The 18,825-nt window shown below is 35.8% G+C and overlaps 1 protein-coding gene across 1 annotated transcript in view; it reads right to left on the bottom strand.

Annotated features, from left to right (window-relative positions):
• NLGN4X (neuroligin 4 X-linked) overlaps positions 1 to 18,825 on the bottom strand; it is a 457,592-nt gene that overhangs the window by 394,139 nt on the left and 44,628 nt on the right. The window contains 2 exon segments of the mRNA XM_043995262.1: positions 942 to 1,029; positions 16,406 to 16,579. The gene's annotated coding sequence lies outside the window, so the exon portion shown is untranslated.

The raw sequence follows: 18,825 nt of genomic DNA, 5'->3' as shown, positions 1-18,825 counted from the left end.
CTGATTTTTAGGGTTTATACAAGCCCTGTCTCAGGCCTATGAGTCAGAGAACTGACTCATTCATTCCTAAAATAAAAACTTGCAACAATGTCATTTGAAAGAGCAGAAGCCTCTTCTGGAACCTAAGTGATTGATAAGTTACTAGATACAGAGATAGAGAAAGAGAAAATAAAATATATATACATGTATATGTATGTGTGTATGTATATATATAAGTGTGTTTGTACATATGTCTATGTACATACAGTCTATATATATGATACATAGATATATAAATATATACACATATGTGCATATATCATGTATATACTGTTGTTTGTCCTTTGTTCCCAAGGAGGATCATATTATATCTTGACTTGTGATGTCATAACTTGGACTGAATTGGATTTAAGTGAGGAAGGACTGTGCAAGGTCACCAACCTTACTTTCTCTTCCATGGCCATCTGGGTCCAATAGCAAGATATAGATCAGGACCACTGGATATCGCCCTGGATGTTCAAGGCCACTGGGGTTAAATGATCTGCCCAGGGTCACACAGTGTGTCTGAGGTGAGATTTGAACTCAGATACTCCTCACTTCAGGGCCAGTGTTTCATTCACTGTGTTATCTACCTTCCCCCATGTATATGCAAGGTGAGGAGAAAGTCACAATGCAGGTGAAATACATAAATAAAAATTAAATAGAAACATACACTATAAAATGTGTTTAAACCACTAGCACATGAACTGAAGACACTGTTATACTCTACACTATTTAACTGAAAGGTATTTTTACCCTAGCCTATGTGTGTTACTGATCTGTATCATTCATTTCTCTAATATACATACATGAACAAATGTATACACATATATACATATATATGTCCATAAGCACACATGCAAATATAAGATATGATATACTATCCATTATTCATGAATATTGTAAAAACAAATAACACTTACCACTGTGTTATCATTTTGAGAAGAAACCTTAAAAATCCCTCCATAGAAAGATACCTTGTGCCTTCTCAGTCACAGTACATTTTTTTACCTGTTAAAAAGAGAGAGGGAGTGTGGATATTGACCCATTCAGGAAAATAAATGATTCTGTCATTTCAAAATTAATGCTAGAGTCCTTCTAACTTTCCTTAGAAGCATGTAGAACTGACTGATAGTGACTTACAGGAATTCCTCCTTTCTCCTCTAGCCAGTGATGCTGTTAAGTCAAACAACTAGTGAAAAAAGGATAACTGCAAAGTCATCACTAAGTTTGAATTCTCTATTGAGCCATTTTATTACTCATACAACCAGGGAATACAAATTAAATGAGGGAGATTTGAGGTTAGCAATTTGCTACTGATCTGTATCATTCAGTGCTCTAATATAGATTTGCCTTGGAGAAAGAAATCAATTTTTAGTACATTTCAAAGTTACATATTACCCCCAAATTAAGGTTTCAAAACCTCTAGAAATGTAATTTTTAAAATTATCCAATAAATCATTTTTTAAATCATTCATTTGCAAAAATCAATCCATACCCCTACAGCAGCATGAGCTATGTTATGTTCAGGTTTTCACATTGCTCCAGTTTGAGTTCTCTGCAGCCATAAAATTCAATGGTTTGAGCTGCTGCAGTGCTTCCAGCATGTATGGGTAAATATTTAATAAACGGCTTTCAGGAAACACACACACAATCACAACACACTTTTACATTTAATTTGCATTAATGACATTTTCACTATAACTTTCTTAATTCTAGAAATTAATAAACCAAATCAAGCCCTGATTCCTGGATTTAAATACTCACACTAAAAATTTAACAATCATCTCTTGAGAGCCATTTCAGCTGGCTGCAGCTAACCCATATTTGCTTCTGTCACCACTCTGCAGGAAGATCTTTTCATCTGTATTTAATCATTCCTACACAATGTAATACAACCTAAAAATCCTATCTGTAACAAGGTAGACAACTACTCGCAAGACATTTGACAAGACATAAAAACAGCTTGCATAGTGCAGACAAAGCCTTAGGAGAGTTCTTCAATAATTTGGCTTGAGCATTAACACCAGTATATTATCATCAAGTAGGTAAGGTCTTTGGGTAGTATATGTTAAGGACTAATACATTATTTATTTAATATTTAACATAACTATATTACATATGAAGCACCTACTGTGTGCTACACAGAAGATATATATTTTTTAAAATAGGTATCAGTCTTGCCCTTATTCAGTTTACTATAGGAAAAGGAATTAGGCAAACAGAAATAGCTATAAAACATTCTTTATAAGGTCAGTCAGAGGGGAAAGATTTTCTTCAACCAGGTGGTTCAGAGAAGGGTTAACAAAGATGAGGCAGTTAAAAGAAACAGTGTTCAGCAAAGAAAGGAAAGAAAATGTAAGGCATAGGATGCAGGAGGTATGGGGAAAAAATGTAATCCAGTTAGACTGGAGTTCATATTACAAAGAGATAAGATTGTAAAGGCATGTTGATTTCAGAATGTATAGGACTGGAAGTAGGGAACTCCTGAGAGATTTTTCACCCAGAGTAACACACACACACATGAAAGATTAATCTGGTAACAAAATGACAGCTACTCTAGAGACAGAGTAAAATGAAAGAAAGGCCCAAGAGAAGGCTATTTCTTGTATAGTAGAGTAGAGTAGAGTATAATATAGTAGAGTAGAGTAGAGTATTATATTATAATATTATATATTAGGTTAATGGCAGTAGAGATTTCTGAAAGAAAGAGGATGAATATGAAAGATAATACATTGATGGTACAGTACTGACAGGTATTAGTAAACAGACACATAAAGGGACAGAAAGAACAGAATTGAAGATAACCCCAATTCACCAGGTAAGTTTAGTTGCACAGACAGAAGTAGTAAGGCTGGAGGATGATCTGATTTAATATAGATAAGCCTTGATCGATATAGGTATATATCTAACAGAAATAACCAAGATAAGCTTGGTTTGGGGACATGTTCAGTTGTGAAGTATCAGAAAAGCACATACAGATTTGGAAATCATCTGCATAGATACATAACTGTAGCCTTGAAAGTGAATGAGATGGTCATGGGATAAAGTTTACAGATGACCCAAGACCAGAGGCTTGAGAAGTATTTACATTTAAAGAACATTAAAGGGGAAGAAAGAGGAATCATCAAAGAAGACAAAGGAGTTAGAGGGAGAAGACTAAAAGGAAAAAGGTGCTTACAAAACCACGTGAAGTGAAAGTGCCTATCAGAAGGAAGTGGGTCAACAATGCCAAGGCAACAGAAAATTCCAGGAAGATGCAGGCTGAAAGTAAACCACTGAAATTGGTGATTAAGAGGTTATTGTTATATTGTAACAAGTAAAAAAATATGGGGATGGGGCAGCTAGGTGGCACAGTTGATAGAGTGCTGGGCCTGTAGTCAGAAAGACTGAGTTCAAATTTTTTACTCCAGACACTTACTAGATGGCAAGTACTTAAACCCTGTTTGCCTCAGTTTCCTCATCTGTAAAATGAGCTGGAAAAGGAAATAGGCAAAACTACTCCAGTATCGTTTGTTAAGTAAGCCCCAAATGAGGTCACGAAGAAGAGTCAGGGCACGACTGAAACAACTAAACTGCAACAACAACAAAAAAAGTAGCAACTGTATTTATATTTCTTCCAGTCTCCAACAGCACCTAGTAAACATGCCCTACATTTATTAGGAACTCATTATTAACTTTCTAGTTGAATGAATATGTTAATGCAGAAAAATACATTTTTATTTATGAATTTTAAAATACATACTTCTGAATTCCAAACGATGCTTGATCCCCATATTCTATAATCTCTCAAATAATTTTAAGAGGGCTTTACCAGTCCCAAGCATTTCAATCTTCTGAAAAGTTAAATGGATTGAAATGTAAAAAAACAAAACAAAACAAAAAATAAGTTTGAACAAAAAAACGTTTGTGATGAATTATTTTTAAAAACTATCAAAATCAGATTTGGGTGAGACACAAAGGAGAGACACAGACAGACAAAACTACAGGATAGATAAACTGAAAGCCTAATAGACAAATAAATAGTAGATAAACCTCCTAAATGTCCGTGCTACCTAAAGTCTCACCCTTTAGGTAACTGAGGAAGGATTGGAACATCAAGTACTAGCGGGAATTGAGTGAACCACATTGACTCCATCTTGTGACACAATTCTGGAGCTAGCTTAGTTCCTTTCCTATACAATTATGGGTCTAGTCCAATTTCTGTCTTGGGAGAAAACTATATTCAACTGTGGGAATTGTGAGAAAAGCTGTGTGTCTGGGCCTGGACCTCCTTTACCTACTGTTTAGAGGACCCTTCACTAAAATACTAGGGTTTGCAAGGAGTTTTCCTCACAATTGCAAATTCACAAACAACCCATATCTTTTATCTGAAAAACTGACCCCCATACTGGTCCAATCAGTTATTGCTTCCATATTCCTTTGTTTACAGATACCTGGGGAGTGGGACACCTCTTTTTCTGAATTCAGGGAATTATATCTATTCACTCATTCCCCTCCCAATTTGAAAAGTCCCTAAGCTGATTAGAAATCAAGATGACCAAATATAGTGTTTCTTTTAATTAAATGGCCTTATTTGATTAAATGTTTTTATTGTATGAAAGTCTGTCTCTCCTATAATTGGAGTCTAGGCCTAAACTGAAGAATTGGTTGGTCCCAGTTTGTCATGTAAGTGCCATGCATTTGCTTATAAATCCATATGCACAGAAGCTCAAACCTTTGTTGCTTCAGTCAGTTCATCTTTTACCTGGCAATACGCCTTCAAAAATCTATCCCACGATACAACTACCAGAGTAATTTTTTCTAAAACATAGGATTGACCATATCATTCCTCTACTCAATAAACACCATTGTTTTCCTATTATCTTAATAAACAAATATAAATTCCTCTGTTTGGCCGTTTTAAGTCCTCCGGCAGCCTGACACTAATCTAACTGTTTCATCTTTATCATCCAGTACTCCTCTTCACTCACTTTATGGTCCAAGTTAAAAAAGCCTTCCTCTTTTCCTGACATTTAACACCACCATTTCCCATCTCTATGGTCACTCTGGACAGTATACTTCTTTACCTCTGCCTCTTAGAATCCTTAGTTTCATTTAAAGCTCAACTCAAATGTCATCTACAAGAAACTTTTCCTGATAATTTCATTGACTAGTGTTAAGTCATTCAGTCAGGTCTGACTCTTCATGACCCAAATTTGGGATTTTCTTGACAAAGATACTGAAGTGGTTTGTCATTTCCTTCTCCAGCTCATTTGACAAATGAGGAAACCTAGGCAAGCTGGATTAAGTAACTTGCCCAGGGTTACATAGCTAGTAAATGTCTAAGGCCAGATTTGAACTCAGGAAAAGAAATCTTCCTGGCACCAGGTCCAGTGTTCTATTCACTGTACCCACCATACTCACAGGACTAGTGCTTTCCCCAAATAAAATTATCTCATATTTATTTTGAATGTTATTTTGTTCATACTTTTTAGTTTTTATGGTTGTCCCTCTAGTAGAATATAAATTCTTTGAAGAAGTATTTCTTTTTTGTCTTTATCTTCTATGCTTAGCACAACAATTGGCATGGGGTTCTTGATGGTTTATTCACAAATAAGAAGCGCAATAAAGTAAAAGACAGAAATAAATATAGATTTACATATATATGTGTGTGATTGTTGTAGGACCTTGTGTAGATATGTAGATGAGAGAACAGAGATGATTCTATTTATGTAATATTTAAATAATAAAACCAAACTATTAGCAATTTTTTTAATTTTAGTTATATAGAAATGAAAAATATGTCCCATTTCCCATAATTAATCTTCTTACAAATAAACATAATACATAAAATGTTATTGCCATAAAGCGGGTTATCCGTCATCACTGCGATTATCTGGAGGTTAAGAAAAAGGCAATCTATATTAAGAGGATAGAGATGAATTAAAAGTATACTTGTATTCACATTACAGAAGAAAAACAGATAAAACTTTCCTAAGAAATACTTTCTGGAGCAGCATTTGGCTATGTTAATACAACTTTTAATTATCCTTAAGAAGTATAGTAGGCAGTGATATACATAATGCAAAATTTATTTATCCCCACTCTAACCAAAATCATTAACTGACTGTGCTTAATCATAAACAAACGTACTAGACTGCCAGTTCCATGAGGAAAAAGACCATGTTGATCTTTGATTCTCCCCACATACCTAACAGAGTGTTTTAGGTACCATAAAGCAGTTAATAAATGTTTGTTGAATGTAACTGAAGATATTCAAGCATTCCAGTTTAAATGTTTCTTGATACCACCATTCCATAGCTCTCTCTTCTTACTGGCACATATCTGGCCAAGACCACTATTTCATGAGGTCAACAAGCCATACTTATCAATCAATCAATTAATAAATATTTAATAAATGCCTACTATGTGCTTAAGTCACTTCTAGTTCCATTCTTTCCTCTCTATATAATTTTCTACCTCCTGCCCTACTCTCCTGGTTTTTCCCCCCTTTTTCTTCTTTTCCTTTTCCCACCTTTCCCTTCCCTGCTCCCTCTTACTCCTCCCCCACCATTTACCAACTCTCTTTTATGTATTTTCATCTCCTATTACAATGCTTCTCAAGGAAAGGGACTGTATTTTCTATGCATGTTGTATCTTCAGCACTTAGAATAGCATCTAGCCTATAGTAAAGCCCTTAAAAAATGTTTTGTCTCTCTCTTGTCTCTTACACACTCTCCTACGTGTTTAAGATTTTTAGTATTTTCCTAACTTGTCAACTCCTTACAGGGCTCACAGATCACATGATTTAGAGCTGAAAGGGCTCTTGGAGGCCATCAAGTCCAATATTCACATTTTAAAAATGAGGAAACTAAGGCACAGAGAGATTAAGTGATTTGCCCAGAGTCGCAATGTTAGGGGATATCTGAAACAGAATCCTGATAACAAAGTCCAGTGGACTTTATATAGGTAAGCATATATAGGCCCTTCAATAAAGTACTTCTGGAATTTTATTTTAAAATATGTTTATATACACTTATATAAGAGTATCTCTGAGCTGGTCATTTACTATACTTAGAAAAAGTATATAAACAGTAAATGCCTAATTCTCCAGCTATCCTACATGCCTCATCCTTCTATTCCATGAGTGCTCTGCATTTTTGTTGTCGTTCAGTCTTTAAGTCATGTCCAACTCTTTATGACCCAATTTGAGGTTTTCTTGGCAAATAAACTTGAATAGTTTGCAATTTCCTTCTCCAGTTCATTTTACAGATGAAGGAACTGAGGTGACTTGCTCAGAGTCACACAACCTCTAAGTGTCTGAGGCTGGGATTTGAATTTAGGTCTTCCCATACTCCAGGCCCCACCCAGTGCTCTATCTACTATGCCACTTTGCCCCTGAGTGGTCTGCGTGGCCTCATTCAAAAATACAAAGGATTAACTGAACCAGCTTGCTGGCTCATATGTCTCCCTTAGAAGGAAAATGACATGATTTTTTTCATCTTTCTCAATGAAACAGAAGTGACTGTTCCAGATTAAAAGTCTTTTCCCCAAATTTCTAATGGCTATAATAAACAAATGTGATACTTTCTGAAGAAAGTAAGATTTTTGAAAGTAAGATTTGGCTCAGATAATCTGAAATGTATTGAAAGCATCAACTTTTATTCTAATTCAGTATAAATGCTTTTTTCAATGCCAAAACTGTCGGTTTTAACATTTTAAAGATCAGTCAATTTTTTCTTTTTTAAAGTCGAATGCTATACCTCATATTTTAAATATAAAGCATTTTTTTATGTATAGCATTGTACCAGCATTGAATTACAAGGAATCTCAAAGGATGTCCAGTAACCTTCCTCCTCTTCAGATGAGGTACAGAAACTTTCTCATGGTCAATCAACTGGTCTTAAGAATTCTGACTTCAGATCTATTCTCATGCTACTACATCCAAACTGTTCCTGTGAATTCCTGTCCCAGCTTCTTCACTTGATCACTTCTTATCCTTGTTTCATTTAATAACTCTGGCTGTTCCCCATACTTTATCAGCACCTGCACCATGGGTTGTAGGACCTCAGACTTTCTCTCTCTTCCTATTCAGCTTCTCTAGGAGCTCAAGAGACTATAGAATGTGTTCCTACCATTATTTCCCAAACCTGACTTTAAAACATAGTACTGCTAAGCTGTCCCTCTTATAAGGAGGAGGGCATGCCCTTTGAGTCACTATTTCATTCTTGTTTTCATTCTAATCCATAAAATAAACACTCACTAATCCATATTTGGATCTGAGATAGAAGTAGCCATGTATGATATCCTGCCTAACTATTTACTGATAAATAACTGTTTTAATGGTCATATTGCCACAGTGATGTGGCAATGCCTATATTCACTGGTACCAGAGAGGCTGAGACTGATGGGATTTGCTTGTCTTGGGAGTTCTGAGCATACAATTGGGAAAAGCTAATTGAGTGTCTTTACCAAATCTTGCACAAAATGATGAGCCCTCCCTCAGATGGAAGGACAGACTGTCCCAGATTAAGAAATAGAGAGAGGGTCTATGAGTGGAACACCACACTTCTAGCCTGGACAAAATAGACTCATTCTTAAAAAAAACAAAAAAAATCATGAAATAACTTTCTTGCTTCAAGATAGTAGTTAGTTTGAAACATGTAAACTAAATAATAATTTTATACCATAAAACTGTAGTTTTTTAACAAATGCTTTCTTGAATGAATAACATTAGTTATTACTAAAATATTCATAACAGCAATATTTATAGTACTAAAAACCCTAGAAACATCCCTCATCAATTCAGGAATAAATTGTGGTATGTGAATGTTATAGAATTCGAGGTTAACAAAATAGAAAACAATTATGAAGAATTCAGAGACATTGAGGAAGAGCAAAGGATTGAAGGTACACAGATTTAGATGCGATTAAGAGGGAAAAGTTTCAAGTTATGGCACATCTAGATAATACAGTGGATGGAGTATTAGATTCAGGAAAAGCTACCTCCAACAAATCCCAAACATATAGTCACATTTGAACAAGTCACTTACTCAGCCTCAGTCAGAGATTCACCATCTGAAAACAGGAGTAATAAAATAGCACCTGCCTTCAAGATTGTTGGGAAAAATAAATGAATATAATATATGCAAAGTAATTGCAAGTCTTAAAGTATATATAAATGTAAGCTATTATTATTCGCAAAGAAAACAGAACAACAATATGCATAGTGATTATAAACAAAAACAAAACAAAAATGAAAATGTAAACAAAAACAATATGAAAAAGCAGCTGATTTCAGAGTTAATCACAATCACCAATCTTGGTCCAAGAAAATGGATGATTAAAAACATATTTCCCTCCCCTTTAATGAGATGGGTTCTAAAATGTGCAATGTTCTACACACTGTCAGAGATGGCCACTTTATTGGTTGGTGTTACTCACCTGTTTTCCTTTGTTACAAGGAGAGGGACTCAGTTGTATAATTGGAAATGATTATGACACTAGAAACAAAAGGCTATTAATTAAACATAATTTTACTAAATGAAACTGAAAGTAAAAATTTAAACTAAAAAAGGAATGAAAAATTAAAACAGATTTATAAAAATGAGAAAAAACTGTAGTGGGGAACTAAGTAAAGGCCAGAGCCCAGGTTCATAGTACAGAGTGCTGGTCTAGACATTGACATAATTATTGGTTTTCTGTCCCTTGCTGAGGGAGGTAGAGAGGATATTGGACAGGAACAGAGTCGGGAGATAAAGTCCTTTCTCTTATGACTCAATCTCATATCCAAATGTGGTGGTACCTCGTACTATTCTTGACTATCAAAAGTGAGGAGGCTGTTCTCGGTCACAGTCAAACAAAAGTTAAAGCTGGGATGGGAAGTACTTCAAAGGAAAGATAGCTCAGAGTAATTCCAAAAAAATCAGGCAGCTGAAAGTGTTAACAAAAATGCTCCATACTTCTGTTGAGAGAAGATTTTGGAAGCACACCCAGGCTTCCAGTTCTATCTGCTACATGCTATCTAGGTTCTCTTGGCAAATTTCATCATCCTGAGCTCCCTCTTGGGCTGATCCAGTTTTGTAGGGTTCCCTCAGGGTCCATGTTTGGAGTGATCCACCACGTCTTTCTGTGGATCTCACCAAGTATTGCAGCACTTTCTTGGACTCCCCGTGTTTGTTAATGCCTTCTGTGTACACTCCTGACAAATAATAGCCTCTATTTAAAGGCCTGCAATAATGGGGAGCCCACTACCTCCTGATATAGAACATTCCATGATCATTTTTAGAAATTTCTTTACATTTAAACTTAATTATGTTCTCTGCAATTACTCCTATTTCTAGGAGCCAAACCCAGTTTTGGCAAATTCCCCTTTCAAAAGAAAAGATTCCCATATTCTCATAGAAAGGACTTCACAGATAACCTAGTCCATTCAGTAAGTGAATAGTCAGTCTGTCAAAAGTCAGTAAACAAGTATTTATTAATTTTTGTACTTAATATGTGTCAGACACATTGCTAAGTGATGAGAATACAAAAACAGGCAAAAAATAGTCTGTGCCCATATAAAATATCTCAAAAAAAAAAATAGTCTGTGCCCCCAAGGATCTCACATTCTAAGGGGAAGAAAACATGCTAACATCTATGGATAAACAAGACAGAGGCAGGGAAGGCACTAAGATTAAGGAGAACTAAGAAAGACTTCTTGCAAAACACTGGATTTTTGCTGAAATTTGAAGGAAGCCAAGAGGCAGAGGTGAAGAAAGCATTCCATATATGGGGGACTGCCAATGAAAATGCACAGAATGCACACAAATATCCCCTACAACAATCCTAATAGAATTCTGCTTGAAGATTTACACTAATTCCTCCCAAGGCAACTCATTCCAATACTGGACAGCTCTAATTGTTGGGAATTTATTCTTTCTGCTGAACCCAAAGCCAGCTTCCCTGCAGCTTCCATACACTGCTCCTGGCTTGCCCTAGGGCCCAAGGAGAAACAAAGCCTAATCCTTCTTCCAACATGACAGCCCTTCAATTCCACAACAAGAAAACCCTCCAACTATTTGACAATCCAATCATGTACCCCCCAAGTCTTCTGCAGGCACACATCCCTAATTCATTGGTTTTTGGTTAATCTTCATGTAGCAAAATTTCTGGTCCTCTCACCATCCTAGTCACCTGCCTTGGGATATACTTTAGTTTGTGACTAAACTAAGCCTCCACTAAAATAGCAACCTCCAAACAGTGCTCCAGATTGTGGTTTAAAAGATGGAACAGGATAGTGGTACTATCACCTTCCTCATTCTGGGCTCTGTATCTCTATTATGACAGCTTTAGATGGTATTAGTGTTTGTGTCCACTATGTCACACTATACTGATTAATTTGAGCTTGCACTGTGGTCCACTAAAAACCCAAGATATTTTCTACATAAAGTGTCAGCAGCTATGAAGTGTTTTCATGCTGTATCTTGGACATGAGTTCTTAATGTAACATATTTGATTGACCCTGCCACTTACAACGTAACTATGAAAAATTAAACAATCAACAAAAATTTATTAAATACTTAGTATGTGCCAGGTGCTATAGTAGGTATTGAGAACTCCAAGACAAAAAGTATAATAGTATTTGACCTCATGAAACTTGCCTTCAGGTCAAGGAAATGATATGTGCTTATCTAAGTACATATGTATGTACACATATGTATATGTGTAATATATGTGTACATGTGTGTATGCATATATGTGCGTGTATATGCAATACACATGTGTGTGCATGTATATTATTTGTATGTACATGCATGTGGGTAGGCATGTATGTGTTGTGTGTATATTTGTATGTGTACATCCATGTATACATTTGTGCGTATGTGCATGCATGTATGGTGCATGTGGTATATTTCCAATGAGAAGTTAAAAGAGAAGGGGAGAGAAGGCCATAGGAGACAGAGTGGGGACAGGGAGCTGTCATGTACAATATGGTACCTGAGCTGAGTCTTATAGGAAACTAGGGATTCTGAAAGTTTAAACATGAGCAAGAACTGTATTCCAGACATGGAGGACAGGCAGTACAAGGCCACAGAGAAGGGATAGTGAGTACCACACATTAGGCACAATAAAAAGGCCAGATTAGTTTGACTACAGTATTTAAAGGGTAATGATGTTTAACAGGGTTAGAAAGGTGGGATGGGGCCAGGTTGTAAAAGTCTTTAAAGGCCAAAAAGCGGAGATTATATTTGATCTTGGATATAAAAGTGAGACACCGACGTGTGTTTAGTAGGGGAATAAGTTATCTAGATTTGTGCTTTAGGAAAATCACTTTGGAAAACTAAATGGAACAGGGGATAAGGCAGTAGGCCAAGAGTCAGAAAGAATTGAATCCAAATCTGGTCTCAGACACATATAAGCTGTGTGACCCTGGGTAAGTTACTTAACTTTGTCTGCCTTAGTTTCCTCATCTGTAAAATGAACTGGAGAAGGAGATGGCAAACCACTCCATTATATTTGCCAAGAAAAACCCAAAACAGATCACAGAGTCAGACGCAACTGAAATGACTGAACAACAACAAAATCCCAATGACAACTGTGTAGAAGACTTGAAAAGGGAAGATGTTTGGGACAGGGAGATCAATAAAGAGGCAATAGTCAAATTAACACTTAAAAAGGGACTTCTGAATTATGATGGTGACTTTATGAGTAGTGTAGGGGATATTTCTGAGTTCTTATGGAAACAGAAATGATAATATTTAACAACTCATTGGAAATGTGGTGTACATTAAAATGAATGAGTGAACCATCAATCAATAAACAAGCCTTTACTAAGCACTTACTGTATGCCAGGCATTGTGCCCAGTGATAGAGATACAAATATTAATAACCAAACAAGCCATGTTATGAGGAGGATGAAAATAAAAAAGAACTAGGAAGGTGAAAGAATAGTAGGATCCTTCACAGAAATGGTGAATTTCAGAGGAGAATCTGATTTATGGGGAAACTAATGATTATTTGGCCATGAAGAATTTGAGATGGTTATAAGACATCGTATTCAAAACACAATAGGCAACCAGGGTCCTATGTGGACCAGATCTAGGGGTCATCAGCATCGATTTCAAAATTATAACTTTGTGAGCTAATGAGAAAAAAGGATAGAGAGAGAATAGCCTTGTTGCATACCATAGTTAGGTATTGTATATGGATGATTATATAGCAAAGAGGAGGAGGAGAACAAAGAGAAAATAATACTATAAAAACCTTTGGAAGAAAGAATATCCAGAGATAGTCAACAGTGTCAAGATGCTGCAGAATTCAAGGAGCATTAGGATTGACAATAGGTAATCAAATTTGATAATTAAAAAGTCACTGGGAAGTAACCAGAGCCAAGAAAATAATATATACAATAACTGTAACAATGTAGATGAAAAGAGCAACTGAAAAAAATCAAGTCATTCTTTCAAAATTATAAAGAAGCATTGCTTTAAGAAAGAGCTATAATACCCTAACTCCATCCCTTTGCTGAGGTGGGGTTACACAAGTGTTGTACATTTTATATCTTGTCAGACTTTTCTGATATATTGTTCAGTTATACTGATTTTTCCTCTTATTTTTCTTTGTTTTCAAAAATAATACCTGTTATGTAAGGTAGATCTCTGGCAGGGAGAAAGACACAGAAATTGTGAGGAATTATGGAGATATAAAAAAAAGACTTCAATTTTTAAAATACTATTTTAAAAAATAGATCATGGGTAGTTTGAATGAGAGTAGATTGCAGAAGAGTTAAAAAGACAGCTGAAAAGATTTACTTAATAATCAGCCTCAGTTTCTCATGTATAAAATACTAATGCTTTCACCACCTTCCTTATAAGGCTATTAAAAAGGTTCTGTAATCCTTAAAGTCCTATACAATTGGGTTATTAATAATTCCTCATCCTTCTCTTTTCAATTGACTGACTATTGACATTGACTAAGCAAGGTATATTAAACTTATTCAGCAACGTACTGAAAAAAATCAATCACCAAACATTTGGTAAATGCCTAAATATGTTCCAGTCACTGTACTAAAAACAAAGACAAAACTGAAACAGGTCTGGCCTTCAAAGAAGTTTACAATCTAAGAGGTGAAACAATATGCCACAAATAGACAAACACATACAAAATGAAATCAAGTAATCATAAAGCACAAAGCACTATCAACATGGGAGAAAATAAAAGGAAATAAGGGATTCTTCTCCTCTACAGGTAGAGAGGGAGTAAATTCTAAGATGAGAAAAGCAGTGAAATGACACAGAAATCAAAGGAGGGAGTGTTCTGTATGAAGAACTACAAGAATTTATCAACTCATCTCTCCACCCAGTACTTCCCCACTAGCCTTTCAGAACGATGGAAAAGACCCTTTACTTACTATTTGGTGCTTGAGCTATTGTACTCCTATCCTATTTATTACAGGTCCTGGGAAATTTTACCATTTGGTGTTTGTGTATTGAAAATGTGAGAAAGCTTTGGTTTGGTTTATCAGAAATTTTAGAAAGATAAAAGAGGATCATTAAATTAAAATACAGTTTTATTTCAAGTAACAGAATTAATTCTTCCCTCCTCTCACCTTGAATCCTCACACTGTTAGGAGACAGTTCTACCCTCTCTTCCTTTCTAGATGTTTCAGGGACCAGTTCAAGGTAATTTTAATTACCCATATCAGCTGCCCTGGATGATAGCAAAGGAAAAGAAGAGAGCGGGGTGCTTCGCAAAGCCTCTATCAAGCAGGAAGTGCAGGTATAAGTAAGGGAAATAATGGTCTAGTAATGAAGGGAGAGTAGTCAGTAGCAGTAAGTCACCATAAGCCTACTAGGATTTGGAGACACAAAAATACTTTTAAGGCATAAGGAAATGGTTCCAATAGTTTTCCTCTGTCATGTGTAAGACCTGGGGCTTTGGGAATTGGTATGTAAAGAAAGGAATAAGACTAGCAGAGAAACCTGAGCCCTGAAATGATGTGTTTCTGAACTGTAAAACATATACAACGAGTTATTCCCATATAAATCAGTTTTCAGAATGTTTGTCCCCTGGGAAAGGACAGGTGTGATCTGCTGGAGACAGCAGAATACCAGAACTGCACTGAAAACAAACTTGATGATGATGACATGCAACAAGGAAGCAATTAAGGAGGAGAGGGGTTGGAGATGCCTGCAGAGAGAATAGAGTGCTATGAAGAAAAACTACCAACAACAACAACAAAACCCAGGGCTGTGGTGGCTGGGATCTTCCTATGGGAGGAATGAACCAGAAATGCACATTTAGAATCCTACCAAGGATAATATTACATTTCAATAAGACTTTATACAGCTCGTTTAGAGAGAAAAATGGCTCAGTGGTGGGTATTGTAACTTTATATGAGTGCAGATGCAAGCCCTATTTAACATTAACCCTTAAAATAAAACGCTTGTTTTAAACCTTGAGGCCTATGTGCCTGTAGGAGAAGCTAGTCATTAGCCTTGAGAATGTGTCAGATACTGAAATTCTGGACAAGCCAGGAAAAATGATAATTCCTGACAATTCCTACAGTGCCGGGAGGCACTTCTACCTCAAGTTACATTTACAAACCAGAAATGCTATTAAGTATATGACTTATTATCATGGAAGCTGAAAGAATAACAAAAAGAATGGTACTTCCATAATACTGATACTTTGGACTAAATACGGATTAACTTGTTCATTCCCAAATGTTTCACCTATATGATTTCATCCTGTCACATTTAAATATATTTATACTCTTACAGAGCAACAAAAAGTCAACAAGCATTTATTTTGTGCTTATTTATGTGCCATGTACTGTGCTAAAACAATGGCCATACAAAGAAAGGAAAATGGTCCCTGTAGTCAAATAGCTTAATTCTACAAGAGATCCTTTGCATAAAGTAATAACAATGGATCGGGCATTCAAAGAATATACGGAAAAAAAGAACATTTCCAAGACTTTGATATTTTAATTATGGCATTTAAAACGAACTAGTGGTATCTATATAGTTTAAATAATGAAACATCTGGGTTGAATCAGATAAGAGTTCTGTTGTGCAGTACAAAGTGTGCCCCTTAATAGGGCTTTGACCAAATTTTCTTAGCTGCTCTAAGTTTCAGTCTTTTTATCTGTAAAAAAATGGGCGATTGAAATGAATTATCTATAAGGTCTTTTCCAGCTCTGATAATCTAAGAGTCTTATTATTTTATATATAACAACAATTACAATTACAATTGTTAAAGAGCTATCCTCACAACAACCTTGTGAAGGAGACATTAGTGAAGGCGAGGGAGCAATTTTACCAACATTTTAAATGACTAATCTGCTTGAAAATGTCAAAATAGCAATCTTTACATAGCAATCCTAAAGGAATCCACAAATTCATCAGTGCATACATACCCATGGAGAGGTCAAGGTGCTGAAGATAAGGACAATTTACCTCCAAACTAGGATAATGTTTCAAATAAGTCTCTCCACACAATTTCATCTTTGCAATTGGAGATTGCAGAGTTTGATATAGATGTTCACAGTCCATTCCAACTCTCCACAAATTTGAGGGTCAAGGGTATATACCTAGGGCATATGATAGAGGAATATTAATAAGAATAGATAAGAATGAAAATTCCTTCAACAAACCTTTGCAAATTTCAGCTTAGTAGTAATGTGTAGCTTATTCTCTCTAGCATTTTTAAACACAATTTCCTCCTATATAGCATATTAGGAAATTTACTTTACTTATAATGAAATATTATTTAAACTACAAATCTCTACTTCTTGCCTGGTACTAATCCTTTCAGCTGACTTTGAATCATCTCTTATGATGGTTTAAGTTAGAATATTCAGTCAGGTATGTAGTCATGGAATGAGTCAGGTAAAATTGCGTAAAAGAAAAAAAGTGTTCCTTCTTCTAGGCGAGCTTTTCTAACTTTAACAAAAATTTAGTATTTTATATTCTTTCCTGATAAGTTGGTAGATAAACTTAGGTGAGATATTTCCCTTTGTAAATGTTTTAATTTTTCTTTTAGATGCCTGGGGAAAGCTTAAGGGATAGTTAGAGGGGATATTGTACATATTTAGAATAGTCTAGGTGACAAATTTCAGGTACAGTCTGTGTTTGAATTTGAACCCTGGTAGGGGACAAAACTCTGCATGCAGGTATTACTAATAAATGTCATTTAAAGTTTTTTTTAAAAAGTCTTTACACACATTATCTCACCTGAATATCACATCAACCCTGTGAGGTAAGTATTAGGGGTATTATATTATCTCCATTGTTTTTTCAAATGGGAGAAGGTAAGGGAGGTGTTATGGGCCTGGGGTACCCCAGAATTTTCTGGGGGAAATCAAGGAACCTTCTCCTTGAAATTAAACCAAAGGACAGACACACCTAAAGAGATAACCTGCACTCACTTGATCTGGACTGAGATAACTCCAGGACCACCACCCTTCATTCCAGTCTCCTCTATCCCTCAAGGTGATAATCCTATTTGGTCTGGCTGTACCCGGAGAGAGCAGAACAACCACCCCTCACCAGAATGTTTCCAGCCTATCCCCCAATAAGGGATATTTCACCCTCATTCAGGTGGTCACGCCATCTAGGCTATATAAAAGGCTGCTCCCCAGTCTAGTTGGAGGAGGAAAAAGTTTTAAACTTTCCTCCTGGCCAGTTTCTCTTGTACCAAAAAAAGTGTTCTTTTATTTTTAACTAGGACGTGTGCTAAAGTGTAATTCTTTACAGAAGAACTCTAAGGGCCCCACCTGATTTTCCCCATAACAGAGGGAAAAACAGCTATGATTTCCCCCAGTGCAACTCCCAGTGTGAAAACCCCCTGCACAAAAGCAAGTCCACAACTCCTTTGTAATTAACAGATGAGTTCCCTGGGAGGCACTGAAAAATTAAGTAACTTGCCATCCCGTTTACAGAATTTGTGCTTTAGAGAGGTTAAATGATTTGCCCATGGTCACAGAGCCTTTCTGAGTCAGAAATAACATTTTAATCTAGGTTTCCACTGATTCCAAATGTAGTGTTCTTCACTGCTCAATGTGTACCTTGTTGGTGGTGAAAAATTGTGAAATGTGCTTATGGTAAAGAGTGGCTAAGATACAGACTTGCTAAGCTGGTTGCCAGTGGCCAAGTGGTAAAAATTTTTCTCTCTCTCTTCCACATTGTCAGTAAAAAAATGCTACTATTTCTTTTGGCTTATTTAGGAATATGTGAATATTTAATACTTAATTCATGCTTCTAGCTTTACATATAAATTGTTATGGTCCTCCCCCCTCAGAGATATGTTAGGGTTTGAATGGGAGTTGGAAAAAGCTGTTCCAAATAACAATTGGAACTGATTTACAAAGTCAAAATTCTCCAGTGAAAGGATTTTGCAGATATATGTCTCTAATTTGTTCACATTACCTTAGTCCACACACATAAAAATGGGGGGAAAATCAATACATTTATACCTTTTTACCTCCCCCAGAGTTTACTATCCCTCCAACTGCCTTTACTTTACACTCTCCAATAAACAATAAAGATTAAGTAACAAAATTTATTTTCTAAATTTTTAATATTCATATTTTTAAACTTCAAATATATTCATAATCAATCAACTTTAAAATAAACTTAAGTAAATGATTTCATTTGTTTCTACCTCCTCAAACTCTGCAATGATAAAATCTGAGAAACACTGACATAAAGCACTAAACATATGGCAGTTATTCTCAAAGCTATGTCCAACCTGCTTTCAGGAAGCTTTATATTTGTATTTGTAAATAAATCTTTGTAACTTTTTTTTTTTAGTGAGGCAATTGGGGTTAAGTGACTT

Source organism: Dromiciops gliroides, chromosome 3 (assembly GCF_019393635.1).
Source record: "Dromiciops gliroides isolate mDroGli1 chromosome 3, mDroGli1.pri, whole genome shotgun sequence".
Taxonomy (NCBI): domain Eukaryota; kingdom Metazoa; phylum Chordata; class Mammalia; order Microbiotheria; family Microbiotheriidae; genus Dromiciops; species Dromiciops gliroides.
This window is presented reverse-complemented; position numbering and strand designations above follow the sequence as displayed.